The sequence below is a fragment of the Corvus brachyrhynchos genome, unplaced genomic scaffold (genome assembly GCF_000691975.1).
Source record: "Corvus brachyrhynchos isolate BGI_N302 unplaced genomic scaffold, ASM69197v1 scaffold115, whole genome shotgun sequence".
Classification (NCBI taxonomy): Eukaryota; Metazoa; Chordata; class Aves; order Passeriformes; family Corvidae; genus Corvus; species Corvus brachyrhynchos.
This window is the reverse complement of record NW_008239553.1, coordinates 19,647,795-19,664,447: the sequence shown is the minus strand read 5'-3', so window position 1 is coordinate 19,664,447 and position 16,653 is coordinate 19,647,795. Positions and strand designations below refer to the sequence as shown.

General features: G+C 39.4%; 1 protein-coding gene across 5 annotated transcripts in view; it reads right to left on the bottom strand.

Annotated features, from left to right (window-relative positions):
• Positions 1–7,216, bottom strand: part of AKAP6 (A-kinase anchoring protein 6) — a 274,630-nt gene extending 267,414 nt beyond the window's left edge. For 2 of the 5 annotated variants that reach the window (XM_017741971.1, XM_017741970.1), the window contains exon 1: positions 7,091–7,216. The gene's annotated coding sequence lies outside the window, so the exon portion shown is untranslated. The remainder of the gene's footprint in view (positions 1–7,090) is intronic. The other 3 variants (XM_017741973.1, XM_017741974.1, XM_017741972.1) reach the window with 2 other exon arrangements.
• Positions 7,217–16,653: the final 9,437 nt, after the last annotated feature.

The window sequence follows — 16,653 nt, the reverse complement described above, 5'->3', positions numbered from 1 at the left end:
CTAAACATGATCTAACACACTTGAAAATTGTAAGCAGCCTGAAGTAGCTTCATGCAACCACTTTGAAAGATGTCCTTATCTGAAAACATTCTCAATGGACCGTAGTTACTCTATCAATATCACTCAGCCCTGAAGTACAGTTTTTCATGACAAAAACTAAGTGCTGAGAAAAGTTTTTCATTAGTTTTTTCATTGCTAACTAGTATTTTGTTTTTCTTTAAGGCTCGTTTTGCAATATCAGCTGAAAAACAATTTTATACAGCCCTCAGGCTTGACGATATCAAGCTCCTTTTTTTTGTGTTCACTGTACATGTTCTATCCATCTCTCAAATAAATACCTGTCAAAAACTTATTTTTTATTTTTTTATATATATAATTGAAGGGGAAAAAATGTAGTAAAATCAACTGTTCAACAGCATTTGTTGGTGGGTTTGCTTACTTAACGTTGTACTATGTAATGCAAAAAAAGGCATCTGTCCTTACTTTGCAATTTTCTACATAATGAGCATAATATTTCAGTTGGTAGGTATATTGTTCTCTTTTTTATCTATTTTGCAGACATATTTTGTTGCATTGATTGTCTTGGCAGAGAGTATTCCATCACAGCAATCTGTCAAACAAAGGAGGAGCACTTATCTAGCCAATAAAGGAAATGCTGTTTTGAAACTTTCAAAACAGACGTAAGGTTTTGTTGTGCTGTGGGTTTTTTTTTTAAACCAAGAAGTTCCTTTCTGTTGCCAATTAAACGCATAAAGGTGCAGCTTTTTGTTTCATTATAATCAATACAGTCAAGGTTTGTCTAAAACTCTTTGTCAAGCACATACTCCTCTTTTGAAAACTACAATGTTCCCAAGCTTCTCGTGTTAATTTGAAGCCTAATTTATAGCAGGTAGCAACCATTTTTTTCCTTAAATCCCTTGAAAGTTCATGGATCTCCACCAAAAGCTCAGCTTTATCCAATAAAACCATGACCAATAAAAAACAGTCAAGCTCAGAAAACAAACACAGAAGCACAAACAGGAAAATACAAAGACAAGCAGAAGAAAGATTATATATTTTTAAGTTCTATACGAGCAACAGGAAAAATAGCCTTTTCTCCCAGGTCTGCCAGAGGTTTTCTGAGCAACTTGGGCATGTTACTTATCCTTTATAAGGAAATACTTAGGAAAAGTGAGAAAAACAATTATTCACCTCAATTTAAGGTGAAAATCAAGGCAATCTAATCAGAAAAGATTTGACTGTTTCTCAGATGTCTGTAAAGCCCCTACCACTATAAGGGTTCTATCTAAGCTTCAGCAGAGAGATCTGAACTGTTTTGTTGTTTTAAAACATAGTAATAACCCTGAAGTCCCGCAGGTTTTCTGTATCTAACCTTTCATGAACCACTTTTTAGAAACAGTCTACAAGAAATGTGACATTTTTCCAAGGGACTTAAATAAGAATGAGAACTTTATAGAAGAGAGCAATTACAGGCATACCAATCAGGAAGAGCAAGCTGGAAGGAGCAAGTAAGACATAGAGGAAGTCAACACATGATGGAACTGAGAGGAGCTAAATACAACAAATACAATTCTAAGATAACCCGCAAAGAGGAGTTATGGAGGTTACATGGGGTGCATTTTAAGACTGAAGTAGAGATTCAACCATGAGCTTTTAGACCAGAGAGAAAATGCTGCAAAAATCACACCCAAAAAAAAGAGAAAAAAAACCTAAACCTGCATGTATTCAGATAAAAGCATTCTTCACTTTACCCACACACCAAGCTGGCAAAAAAAAATGATATTAATATTTGACAGCACATGAAGCAACTTCATGTCTGCATCCTAATCCTGAAACTGTGACAACATTGAATTTACAAGAGAATCAGTACAGGGCAACTCTTAACAGACAAAAAACATTTTAAAAAGTAATAGATATACAGCAAGACTGAAAGCAGAACTAATTACTGCAGTGGGTGCTTTCTCAGTTAAATGCTAGGAGTTCTTTTAGTACAACCTCATGCTAACAAAGGCTACCTTTCTATGTGTGTCAGCTCCCATAAGACACTGCACCATGGAGGCTGAGAAAAGTATTTTATAGAGCTATTTCCTCATTGAAATCACTATTATTTGAAAGACCCCTTTGCCAAAGAGAGAATGCTAAGTGCTTAGCATACTTGGGGTGTCTGAGAAAGTAACTGGACATGGAGCACCAGCAGTGCTGGGGCTGTTATTCCCGTGCCTGCTGCCAGGTGCTTCCCCTTCTCGGAGCCTTTCTACTGCCTCACCCTACAGAGCAGCTGGTCTCCCACAGAGCCGACTACTTGCTCTGGATGCCCTTAACAGTTCCAGAAGCCACAGGGCTGCCAAAGGTAAGGAAGTGTCAATACAATTCACAGTGCTCATTCTCCACCCTTAACTTTGAGGCTGATACTCTCCTCAGGACACAAATATTATCCCCCAGGCTGGAGGACACTCCACTTACGTTTACAAGCTATCTCCGCTTCCAGGCACCTTAGAAGATATTCTTTACACAGCTGAGAGGAAGTCCCTCCTTGCCTGGCACCAGGACTCAACACTGGACAAGCAGGAGGCACCAGCATTCTGGCCAAGTCTGCCAGGGCAAGCCTGTATCTGACACATGCCATGAGAACTGAGAGTTCATGCAGAGCAGAGAGTATTCCTGGCTTGATGCATCTTGTCTGAAAGTGCCAGACATTGTCAGCTACACAGAGCTGAATTTTTTGACCTTGGAGGGATGAGAAGCTGAGTCAGCCTTGCTGGGATTCAAAGCACTCAGGAGTCCAGATATTTGAAACCTGTCTTTCATGCACCAAACAGGAAGGGAAAAACAATCTGAATCATTTTTTAATTAATTCCCTGACTTTTTTCTTCAGAAACAAAGCTTTTCTGAAGACTTTTTAAAAATAAGAAAAATTTGCTTCAGAAAAACTCATTTTGATACTCAGAGGGATTTTTGGGATGACCCTTCTGATATTATACATACACATATATATGACCATACCAAACTAGTTGAAGGATTTATATTACACACTTTTAGTTTTTTCGATGGATATGAAGTGGGGATAGCTAATTTTATTTTTAAATCTGCAGAAAATATAGGATATAAAACTGAGTATGAGAAAGACCGTACTCCATGGGTCTTTGTCCAAGAGCACCAACCAAACACCACACACGCCTGTGCAGCAAGCCAGGTACAGGTAGCCTGTAAGCACTGACAAAAAAGAAAATGGCTATAGTAACAGCCTGTTAGGCTTAGAAACATAGCTGAGGTCTGCCTTGCCCTGTGCCAAAGTCTCCACAGGCTGAGAAGCCCAAGATGGCAGCTGCTTTTTCAGGAGCATTCTGGATCATGAGAGTGATATCAGATATGATGCCCATCCATTGCTAATTCCACCCACTGTATGTCCTGTTCCCTCACTAATTTAGTCTCCTTTTCGCTCATCCAGCTCAGCTTTTCCACTGACTCCTTCCTTTCTGGTGGCAGGAAAGTCTTGGCCCAGTCTGGGTGACTCATTATAGTGGTAACATATACAACATATACAACTTTCTTTTTTCTGGAGCTAGAATCTGCTCTGATGAGTGTCTGTTTAAATCGAAAAGGAAAAGCAAAAGCCACCTTTACCCCCTGCAGTCCACAGAAATGTTAGTATTCAGACATAAATTAGTCACAAGATGATTTCTTGACGTCATCTTTTCATTCATGTACCATTAATTTTGTCCCAGTAACACCAGTATAGTATCTCATTACAAAATGTAAAGAAATTTCATTACAAAGCATGGGCCATGCTTACAGTACAAAATATAAATATACTATTTCAGCAAAGAAACGTGGTATCTTTTAATACAATTTTTTTTTTTTCTTTTAAAAGCAACTCTGGAACTTCAGACATTCTGCCCCTCCCTGAAGCTAGGAGCACTCAGCAGAGACCAGGAAAAAAATCAAGCCGAGAATGTTGTCAATATTTCTTTCATGACACAGCAGTGACTTTTACAGAAGGGTGCAAGTAGACTAGGACATGCCACGGGAATTTTTTTAATTATTTCTAATTCCTCAATTACTTTGAAGGAGGTATTTTACCAGTATTTTGGAAATGCCACCAATTCTAATCAATACCTGAGCACTTCTGATAAAGAGAGCTCCTTTAACGAGACCTTCAAGGGATGAAAGCTTCACTCCAGATCTGCCAGGGGTGGGAGGCCCAGGACACCCACCCACTGTTCTACTGTAACGTGACCTACAAAAGGTAAAGTTCAGAGAATAGGGTTCCCTCAACTCATCTTTAGAGAAGAAGGAAAACTTCCTTTCATTGAGGACATGCTCTGATCCCCTCTAGGTAGGCTTTGCATTGTTGTATGGTGAAAAAAAACCCTACAAAGTGTTAAAATTGTACCCACTTCCATTGCTGTGGTCAGGTTTTATCATCAGCTCCTACAGCTGCTTTGGGAAGAACAAAGCTTCTGTTTCTCTCTGCATTGAGTGCTAAGCTATGTAAGAACTACTTAATTGATGATATAATAAAACCCTTCAGAGCAAAGTAAAGATTAAACAGTAACATCCTTTCAGTTCACTAGTACACGCCCATCTCCAACTCCACGTCAGTATGATTCTGCATATACAGAAGAACTCTGGCCTTCAGATTAAATGTCCAAATTCAGCTACTTCAGGGAAGAATACATGTATTTACAAAACATATTTCCTTCAGTAATGGTGAATAAGGCCAGCTGTGGAACAAAGCTGAAAGCAACACAATTTTCACACTGTCAAATGCTGTCTCACTTGTACCAGTTATGAATCTGCCTCAACTACAAGCAAAATTGTATTATATCTTTAGTGTTTCTGCATTTGGTCATGCTCTGACTCAGACAATCAGGCATGCTCTTCATACTAAGGCTCTCTTCATCACTCCATACTTTTTTTTCCATATCCTCACATACAGATCTCAGTGCAACACTTGGGCCCATACAAAAATTGACAGGAAGTATTCTGTAATCAAAGTAATCAGAAGGAGTCAGAATCAGCCAAGATTACCAAGAATCAATTAGTGTCATCACAGCTCCATTATTAGCAGGTGTTTCCCAGGGCAAAAAATGGTATGAGAATTGTGAGGAATAGAGAGTAAAAGTGTTTAGAAACAACATGCTTTGAAACAACATGCTTTGTAATCTTAGTAGTAGGGGAAAAAAAATAAAAATCTTCACTGGAGCCAGTCACCTCTCCAATAATACCATCAAAAGTTGTTCTTTTACACCCAGTATGTTTCCCCTAAGTTTTAACTTTAATCTGAGAAATTCTATTTGTAATCAAGTCACTTGAAAAATCTAAGAAAATACACTTATTATTATTATTATTGATGATGATAATAACAGCATAATATCTAAACCAGATATATCTTACATCCATGTCTTATTAACTGTTCTTCTATGATCCCTAAAGTTGGGAGTTGAAGGCATTGCTCACCAGCTCTCTTCACACCTCTAATTCTGACAGTAGGCAGACATCAGCTGTCCCGCCCTACCCCCATCCTCCTGCTAACTCATCCCTTCCGAGTTTGCCTGATGGGAACACAGCAAGTGCAGGAGACCACTACTTTCATACTGCAAAATGCATCACAAATAAATAAAACAACATCAATCTAATATTAATTTACAGTCATTTGCTTTGTGTTTTGCAGGAGGGAAAAAACACAACAGATGTACCCAAACCGTGCTGAAAAAAGCGTATATGATTCTGTACAGACTGTCTAATTAAGGTATAAGAGCTCTGTTTCAGCTTGTGCCAGACAAGCCATCACACACACCCCTATGAAGAGTAGTTGGATCTCATTATATTTATTACCTTATCAAATATAAGAGACTAAACCCCACAATAAATGTAGATATCACTACAAAATTAGTGGTTGTTTTTTTCTTGCTGCACGTTTGAAATATAAACTACATGGGGAGAACAGAGCCAGAGACCACTCCCTAATTCCTAGTGGACATATTGATCAGTTAAAATGACATGTGTCTGGTATTTTCTTTCATTCTAATAGCAAGCAGCTGAAAGACTGCATCTTTCAAACATGCAAAATCAAATTAGTGTTGTTATATATCATCCAGCAAGATTAACTTGAAGTTAAGCAAAATAAACCTAGCCTCCAGAAGCAAGACCTTAATACAACATAAACAAATATTGGACCTTGTAAAGGATTACTAAATACTACAGACATGACTTTAACCAGCTTTCTAAATATAAAAGATGGGTGTTTTCTTCCCAAGATAGAGATGGAAGCCTTTTTAATTATTCCTATTATTTTATTCATAGCAAACCCTGTCAGAACACTTGAATGTTTGGCTACACCTTTTACTGCAGTTGCAGCAGAAAAAAAAGCTTGTTTTCTTTCCAGTAAAAGACCTAAAATTCACTAATTTCATATTACAATTTAAGAAACAGAGTCATAGAAAGTAAAACGGTAGAAGAGCTAAATGCTACCGTACTTTCAAAATATTTGGTTATTGTTTGACAATTACATCTGTGTTTTGCTTTTTTAAGAATACCAGTAGAAATAGGACAGTACTGAACCATGTTTAAAATCAATAATGTTCCAGTTCCTTGTTCAGCACTGGTTTGCAGAGTATTTTCTGTACTATCATGCTATGGAAGGCCAATGAAAGTAAATAGGTGATATTCGTGCTATTGAGATAAAATAGGTTCAAAGAGGAACTAAACGTAATAGGAATGCTTAAATGAAGAGACAGGGAAAGGAGCAAGCTATGTTTATGGCATTAGAATTGAAAACAGCTATTCTTTCCATTTAAGTAAATCAGACAGTAGCTACTTTAATTGGATTGTGAAATTTAAATATATTCTCTTCAAATACTTAGGCTGTTATCACAAATGCAAAGGCAAGTCTAAACATTCAGACTGAATGCATTTTCTGTAGGCCTTTGTCTTAGCCTGTCTGCCTGAAAAATAATATTAAGCATGCAGCATCTTTCTTCAAAATGATTTCTACAAGGCAAAACCCACACACTTACATTAGGAAAACCTTATAAAACAGGAAAAAATAGAGCTGCAATTAAGAGCAGCACAATATTTTGCAACTTACCATGTCCTGTTCAAATCATCCTCTTTTGATGTTTACGGCACATCTGTAAGATGCAATACTAGGAGGTGCCTTGTGTGACCTGCTGCATGATGCTGTGACATCAGTTCAGATGATGCAGCTCATTATGGGAAAGACTGCTGTTGCTATGGCAACTGAGATGTGATACGAATCCTTACTGCATTTCCAGGGGAGTCCGAGACAATACGGAAGCCCTTTAAAGAAACAGACAAAATGCAAACAGGCTTTTAAAGTACAGTGCCACAGATTTTAGAGTCCATGTTAGTACATGCCTGTTGTTAAGGAATATTTTAAACAAATTATTCCCACATGGTGATACAGAATTGAGATGTATGACCCATAAATTATTTCTATATTTAAAATCTAATATCATGTATGTCAATTTAAGAACAAATTTTATAAGTCAAATTTGGTTATCATGTAAGGGAACCTTACTTAAAATAAACAGTCAGTAGCATGATTTTAACGCTAAAGCTCTAAAGACAGTAGTTATTGAATAGTATTTTAAGAAATATATATTTTCACACTGCCCCACCCTGCTCCTACATCCAATCTGTCACTTACAAGAAAAATCTTGTTGCTAGGGGAAAACAATTGATACTTCAAAATGAGCAGATTTCATACTGTTGAATGAATGACAATGAGTTCAAAAAAAATTGCAGGGGGGTGGCTTTTTATTCAGGAGAGGGTAAAGAAGTTTCTAGCCAACCAAGTAAAAATCTCCTTATCATTTTTCAACTGTAGGACAAACTGCACTGCCCTCTGCATGCTGAGTAGCCGGGCTTTCATCTGCCCATCAGATAGACAGATGAGTGAAGATTTTGATAGCTGTGGGCAAGCAGCTGCTAGTGCCCAGTGGGCCCCACTGCTGCCTCCAGGTAGAGCAGGAAGGCCGGCAAAGCAGAGAGCCCCTCCCCATAACCTAAGTGAAGGCCTGGGGCTGGAGGCTGAGCCTGTAGATGTTACCTTCTGCACCAGGAACCTGCTCACATCCTCTGTTCAGAGCAGTGATGAGAGAAGCAAAGGCTGTGCAAACAAGTCCTGGAAGGAGCTGCCTGGAAATTAAAATTCACAACTAAAGAACCACCAGCACATTTTTGGCCACTTGCCAGTTCTATTTGGATGAGAAAAGTTTCTGGCAAAAACTGCTTTCCCTAGCCATGAAAATCCCTTTCTACATGGTAGGAAAGAAAGCAGACAAAAGGCTGGACCCTATGCGCTTGATATGCTGAAACCCAGAGTAAAACAAATGCCCAACTTGAACCAAGAATTCCCAACACCCTGAAGATGTCCACTAATGTCCAATATGCATGTCACTAAAACCCTTCATTCCAATAAAATTCTGCCTGTAAGTGAAAACTTTGATTATTGATTTCAGAATAAACCATAGGAAATAATTACACTCTCTTAGCTACCACCCAGATTTGAAAGAAAGTAGAGAGACCTTGATACCTTTTGATTAATGGATTAAATACAAAGTCTCTCCATAAATCCAGAAATGCCATAGGCTTTCTAACTAGTGCTGCCTTGACATTGCATGGTCTCATTTTTGACAGTTTCTCTCTTCTAGTATTAATCCTATGTCATTCCAAACAATACAATAAAGCTCTCAAACTGAGTCAGTATCAAATCCAGTCTAGTGATCCATAATGAAGCATTACTCACAAAAGAGCTATAGCTCTAGATTTTTGAATGTTTCAAACTTTCTGAGGTCTCTGAGGATGTAATTCCCAATTTAGCAGGGGACGACACAATTGAAACATGATTTGTGTTGGATTGACAGGAAAACCAAGGTATGTCATTGTAAGTTAGCGAAGTTTATGGTGTGCTGAATGCCATTCTGTGCAAATAATGAGTTCCCGAAACTTTCCTTAAAGGAGCTATTTCTATTTTGTTAATGATTATTTGATATAATTTCTACTACCTTTATTGCTATGGAAATGGAGTTGAAAAGAGGCAGTGAGCCGTTATTTTTCTTAGGAAAATGAGGAGATTCAGAAACATCAGTATGGCAAGCCAAGAGTCATAATCTAGTTGATACAAGGGCTCTGTCTCATGCCCATCATCTTGGCCTTTGTTCCCAAACGCGGGGAAGTGAAACTGGTGGGGTGGGCACATCAGGTAAGCACACCCTGGGCCAGCCTCACCACGGTGGGGGACCAGTGCCTGACAGACATCCTGCTCCAGGCTCCTGCTCCAGACTCTCCGGAGGGCATCTTGGCTGCATGTGACCTTCAGGTAAACTTCTCTGGCAGGGGTGAAGTAGCAGCATGGCTAACACGGACACAGAGGAGCATGGAGAGGGAGCGAGGTCAGGCAAGAACAGGGGAAATATCAGGCCATTTTTTACAAAGACTTCTGCCTACCTACTGCTAACTACAGGCTGCATGAGTTTGTTTATTCACATATACAAATGATAAGTTGAAGACAAAATTATAGTGTTTTTCCTGACTTTTGAACATTTGGTATTTTTAAAATATCAGTCTGTTGTTTATTTTTCCCAGAAATTATTTCTCATGAGCCAAGGCACATGTCAGATTGGGTGCAAGACAGCTACAACAGGAATGTCCCAGGCAGAGTGTAAACTAAGGATTTGTTGCACAGGTCTAATGGTACTATAGTGGCTTTACATGGACGACTGCAACCACGAGATGCTAAAGGAATTTCTACCTTATGAATACAAAAGGTAGCACCCACAAACTTTGTAACCTCCTAATTAAATCTGCAGGTCTAGAGGAAGAGAGACGGACCTAGCTGCTTTGGTTCTTTTTTTTAATAAGGAAAGAAAAAATGAAGCTTTTTTTACTCACCCAACCCAGGACTGATGTATCTTCAAGATTTAAGCTTTAAAATTGCTTTCTGTTCCTTACAGTTCAGTGGAACAGGAGGTGCAGACAGGGAGCCCAATCTACTCTATCACTACACAAATACCTTGATCATTTTGAAGTATCACAAGTAGGTTTCTGAGCCAAAAGCACAGGGTTTGACTATAACTTTTTCCTATCAAAATAGAAATATTTTATCCTACTTTCAATTATAGCAGCTGAGGTTAATGATAGGCATAAATTACTAGTTTAAAATTCTTATTTTAATTACATTCTGCCTCTCTAAGCCATGCTGTGTCTTTCCTTTTCCCCACATTGGGACCCCCACAGTTGTTTTGAAAGGATTTACACTCACCTGAAAAGGAAGAAGGGTTTCATCTACCAGCTGCCATTGTTTTCATCTTGATCGGTTTATGCGCACAACTAACATTTACAAAATCCACGGGGTTTTCAGTAAGCAAGTCTTTGCCATTCAAGTAGTCATGGCCTTAACTTTAAAAAGCTTTATTTCCCCTCAGTAAGATCAGTAATAAGCCAGAGGCCTTGACATGATTTTAGTTTCCACTTAAGTATTTTCAAGAAAATGAATTAGGAGTAAGCTCACAAACACAGATAAAAAAGTAAAATGTTAATGCAGACCTTTTCTCTGTATAATCCCGCTGTTTTCTTCTCTGTTGTTTCCCCCTTGGAATGAAGGAAAGCAATTGCTTGCTTTTTGCCAGCTACCCTACCCAAACAGTCAAGAGAGAAAGGGGAAGTATGGCGAAGGACCAAAGGAAATGAGAATTGCGTATTCTGAATTACCTGTCAAATAAGCCAGAAACAGGTTTTAAATTAAAAATAAAATGCATAAAAAGCAAAATCACAATTTACTAAATGCTAATGCACATCAGCAATCTGTGACAACACAACAAGAGAAACCTTGATCCTCATTCAAGGTTTTGTAATCCACTTCACGAACCTGTGTCCCAGATCTTGCATGGAGTGCCTTAATTAAACAGCTGTATATACCTGGGTTTCTGTTCCACTGTTGACTTTGTCAGAAGGAAAGAGCAGGGCATACACATTGATGGCAAATCTGTCCCGTTTCTCTGGTGTATTAATGGAAATGGAAAGGGATATTAATCAAGGTCTTACTGAGTCTATTGTATTGAATCCATCAACTGAATGTTGTATTGTAAACATGAGAGTTATACACAGTCTTCCTAGCCTAAACTCATTAAACATCTATGTCTACCTACATTGCTGGGTAGGGAATATTTTCCATCCTGTCACTGAGGTCATCTGAGCCTCTGTTCCTACAGTAAAGGAGACTAAGCATGGGAGCTGCTGTTTTGGTGCAAAACTGCATCTCATATGAAGTAGAAAAAGTGGTAATGCTCCCACAACTGCACAACTCAAAGACACTAGTCAGAACCATACATCAGTTCAAGTTTGGAGACTCCATTTGTACTAAATCATTATGTAGAGAAGTCCCTGGTTACATGATGAACACATTCACACTTGTTACTACAGCCTGAAGGGAATCTGGGTCACTGGTTTCCTATCTGCATCTGAATCTCAAGAGGGGCATGAGATTAAAAGGCTGAAAACTCAGTTTCCTAAGTGGGACTGCCTTGCCTCATTCATTTCTTAGAAGATTAATAAATTAGTAACTAGTCACACATTTTTCTTCTTCTTTCCTGATAAAATGAATGCATCTAATGCTAATATCCAACAATCAGTCTCATCAGAAACAGCTTCACAAATTATTTTTTAAAATGTCAAGAACACAAAGACAGTAGTAACTCTATAACTGGAAAAATCACCCACATTCTACATCCATATGGTAGAATAAAATCTTTCCATTCCAGCATAAACCTTATTTAGACACGACTCAATGTATTGTGTCAGGAAGTAAGGCAATATCCTCATTCCCAACACACTGAAAGATTACAGCAGGGATTTGAGTAATGGGACGCTTCCGTCAGCCACCAGTGAGCTGAGATCCTTGGGTGGAGAAACACATAAGCTCCAGGTGTTTTGGCCTAGCTCTGGACCAAATGCTGTGTTGTTATAGCACTCCGGGGCATACAATATTGTGATATTAGTGGATTTGTTTTTATTCGGTCTTGTGCCTTCAACCACCCAAGAAGTATATTATTAACACAATAAGAAAATGTCCTAGAAGGTCTTCTGCTTATTAAAATAATGTTTAAATGAAAAAAAAATTGGCTTGAGATTTTTCTCCTTATGTTCTTAAATGCAACCTATATGCAATATAAGGCCCACTCACTTCTATTAATAAAACTTAATCTTTCCCAGATCAAGTTGTAAATCTTGCCTCCAAAATTTCTGCCTACTCCATCCTTTAGTAGAATAGGCAGCACCAGAAGTCTTGGTTTTGCCTCTGTTACAGCCAAATCTGTTGACTAACACACCTCATTGTGTGCACCTTTCCGTATTTTCTGAACTTGTTTCTCATGTTTCTTCTCCACTTATACCGGTCTTAATCAAAGCTGAGACTTGATCATTTCATGTCTCAAAAAGTGCAAAATCCTTCTCTCCAAACACCAAAGATCAGTTTTATCCTTCTCCATTCAGGCTATTACCAATAAGTTCATCTTTCTGGCTTATTTTACAGTAAGCTTTAAATCCCTAAGCATTAAATTAAACATAATTAATTCTATTTTTACTTCAAACACTCTGGAAAACTCTGCATATTTTCATCTTCCTGTTCTACAGAATTGACTACTTTTTGCTCTGCCAGTAACTTTCCAGCCTATCCATCCTACAAGCACTTCATTTTCCACTTCCTCCTGCCAACAAGAAAAATGCCCACCAAAAAAAAAAAATTCTTCACACTCATAAAACATTGTATTAATATTGCTTTGCACAGTTCTAATCTGATTTAAAAACAAATAGGAAAACAACAGCCTGACTACCATCACTGATTGACTTCCATGCTATTCTAGACCAATATGTCCTAAACATCCTATTTTTCTTCCTCCACCTCAGGCCCCTCCACACAACCTGTGATATTCCTCCCGCTTCCTTCACATGTTCACTGTGTGTAGCACTTCAGGAGCGACAGGCTAATGGTATAAATTTAGGGAACACAGAGACTTAAAATTCTATAGGAAAAGATGAATCATAATTTTGGCTTCATGCTGCTGGATTTACAGGTATTTTCTCTGGAACTGGCTGCTTTAAAGTTAGCTGAGCATTCTAGTATTAGTTTAAAACTTTAATTTAGCTTAAAGATAAGTCATCTACTGTACATATACCCACAGAGTTTAAACACACCATGGTTCCCCACACTAGTTAAAGCAGGGATCTATTTCCAGGATCTGAAGGCAAGTCATTTAACAAAAACAAACAAATAAACAAAAGAAAAAAATTATCTCTTCTGGATAGAGCCAATGACTTTAAGAGCTTCTATTTACAACACAGCTGCTTTAATTTTTCATCATTTCTTTTTAAAAACACAGTTCAACTTTCAGTGGATCCAAATCAGTACTTAAGCACAGTGGGATGGCAAAAAAGTCTGGCTATTAGTGTAATGGAATACAGAATTATAAGTTTAAAAAAAAAAAAGAAAAACCACAGTGGGGAGAACGCAGCAAGAAATACCAGAAAACTTCTGATCTTCCTTGGCAAGGCACTAAACCCCACTATATAGAGGAAACACTGGCAGAAAACAACTCATTATATTTTTAAGAAGTAAAATTTATATGCCAGTTTGACAGTCCTGAAGAACGACAACTTAAGAATATAGCACAGAGTCCACCAGCACATTACAAGCCCTACTTGGCATATTACCACTTCAATTTAATTAGTTTGTATGGTAGACACTTCTATAAGGAGAATAAAAAATTTCACATTCCAATCATTAATCTATTTGCTGAAATTACCCAGATGTTGGGACTTACTAAATTATGCAGGGAGGCAAAACATTATTAAAAAAATAAATAAAAAGCTGTGGCTCCTGATTTATTTCATCTTGGCTGTTGGTATCAAATAACAACCAATGTCATTTACTAACAAGCAAAGAGAGTGGACACTAAGGTGAATATAGAGAGGCAGTGATACAAATAGTGCCTCAGCTCTCATGAGCAGAGGGTATTTGTCCAACACCCAAAAGATAGTTAAAGCCCATTCTGATATGAGGATGTTTTTAATATGAAATGTAGTCTAAAAGTAATTATCTCTGTCTCCACTTAGAGTCCATACAAGTATTTTGGGCTGTAGAGACAATAAAAACAGTTGAGCATATAACATTACCACCCCTAGCATCGCATAGATGTAATGTCCCAGCAAATACAGGGGTACTGCAGATCACATTGCTCTGAAAATGAGTTTTTTAGATGGAGATGGCACACTGAGCCCCAGATCTGCCCCTCCCTTGCCTGCCTATATGAAACCAGTGTCCATATTACAAAAACAACAACAACAACAACAAATCCCAACAAAAACAAGACAGAAGCAGCTTTTCGCACCTGGGCCCCTCCCAGCCCCTCCTTTCCCTCAGTTCCCACACCCTTTGTGGTGTCTCAGCCAACAGGTGCTAAATCTGGTCATCAAGACTGTACAGGAGGCAGGGAGCTTCTTGCAGCTCTTGCAGTTTCAACAGGGCCTCATAATGTAAAGTTTGACCCTGGAGCATAGGTTGAGTAGACTTCTTGCTAGAGAATGGCTGCAGGTTCTCACACAGAATGAGTTTGGTTACCCACAGGAAACGTTCTGACTGGGCTGTGCCTGGTTTTACCAGAATTTCCTTCAAAGTGGTAAAGCTGTTTGAGAAGAAAAGGCCAAAGCTGTGCCAGGGAAAAAGGGCTGAACAGCCCTCTGGTTTTTAAGTGTGTTTTCTTTATAAAAGTAGGGAGCTGGGCATGTTCACAGGACAATGCAAATCAACTTACAACAAATCTCAGTCACAGAGCAAATTTACCCATCCTCTCAGATGGCCAGTCAGCCAACTAATATGTATTTAAAACAAAGTGAGGGACTGAAATCTTAATCTAACAGGGTTGAAATCTGAAAACCTGGGTGCAGAGTGCCTACTGCCGCTTGGGCAGACCCTCTCCCCAGGGCCAGGTGTGCTAGCAGTGTTCAGCAGCAGCACTTGATCCTACCACAGCACTGTGGCCCCAGTAGAACCAAAACACTGAGAAGCAGAATTGTCCTCATGACACATTGAATGCCATGTCCCCCCAGACACAGAAGAAATGCCAGGGAAATGTCAAGCCACCCAGGTGTTTTTCAAAAGTCAGACTAAATCCAGATTAGTTCATCCTCCTGCATGAGTTTAAACTAGCTTTCTGGTTCAAAGCAGGAGCGTGTTTTCAAAACAACTCTCAATCATCCACATTTATTGTACTTGCATTCCAACCACTGAGCAGTCTCCAAGGACATCGACAGCATTCCTTTCTCAATCTAAACCAGAAGATGAACTTCATGAGTGCACCCAGTACACTCCAACTTCTAAGAGGTATTTAATCCTGGGAACTAGACATGGTTTAGTGTGTAGTGACTCCCTGCAATGTTTCTAGCACAGGCCTTCTGTCCCCAGAGCCTGCTGTTTTGTTCCTAAGCTCTTCTCTCACTGAGTAGGCAGGGCTTGCTTGGGGCAGCACTGGCATTGAAGCAAGGTTTTGTCACCAGGCTGACCTTCTGGGGTCCCTGCCATGCACCTTCCCTGTTAACAGCTCCAGGAACCCTCTCCCCAGGGCCAGGTGTGCTAGCAGTGTTCAGCAGCAGCACTTGATCCTACCACAGCACTGTGGCCCCAGTAGAACCAAAACACTGAGAAGCAGAATTGTCCTCATGACACATTGAATGCCATGTCCCCCCAGACACAGAAGAAATGCCAGGGAAATGTCAAGCCACCCAGGTGTTTTTCAAAAGTCAGACTAAATCCAGATTAGTTCATCCTCCTGCATGAGTTTAAACTAGCTTTCTGGTTCAAAGCAGGAGCGTGTTTTCAAAACAACTCTCAATCATCCACATTTATTGTACTTGCATTCCAACCACTGAGCAGTCTCCAAGGACATCGACAGCATTCCTTTCTCAATCTAAACCAGAAGATGAACTTCATGAGTGCACCCAGTACACTCCAACTTCTAAGAGGTATTTAATCCTGGGAACTAGACATGGTTTAGTGTGTAGTGACTCCCTGCAATGTTTCTAGCACAGGCCTTCTGTCCCCAGAGCCTGCTGTTTTGTTCCTAAGCTCTTCTCTCACTGAGTAGGCAGGGCTTGCTTGGGGCAGCACTGGCATTGAAGCAAGGTTTTGTCACCAGGCTGACCTTCTGGGGTCCCTGCCATGCACCTTCCCTGTTAACAGCTCCAGGAACAGCTGGCTATGAACCAGTATTATTAGCTGCTGAATTAAAACAACTCTATAGCCTCAAAATCTGACTTCTCCCTGAAGACAGCACAGCTGCATTCACTCAACACAGCAAAACTACGTTTTCCCCTCCTCCTCCTCTTCCAGGCTCTCGTTATGCTACAGCCATCTCACCACATCTCTTCTTTGCCTTCATCCTTCCCTAACAAATTACCTGTATCACTCAAGCCCCATGTGCTCTTTGTCTTCAAAATCTCTCAAGACCACAATTCACATATGTTGGTAGAACTTATCAGAAGTTACTGGCCACAGCCTCCAAAGGCTGAGTTGTCAGAGTTCTCACTTGGTCTGCTTGTGCCTCAGCAGTCCTTGGTATATCAGGGCTGACACTG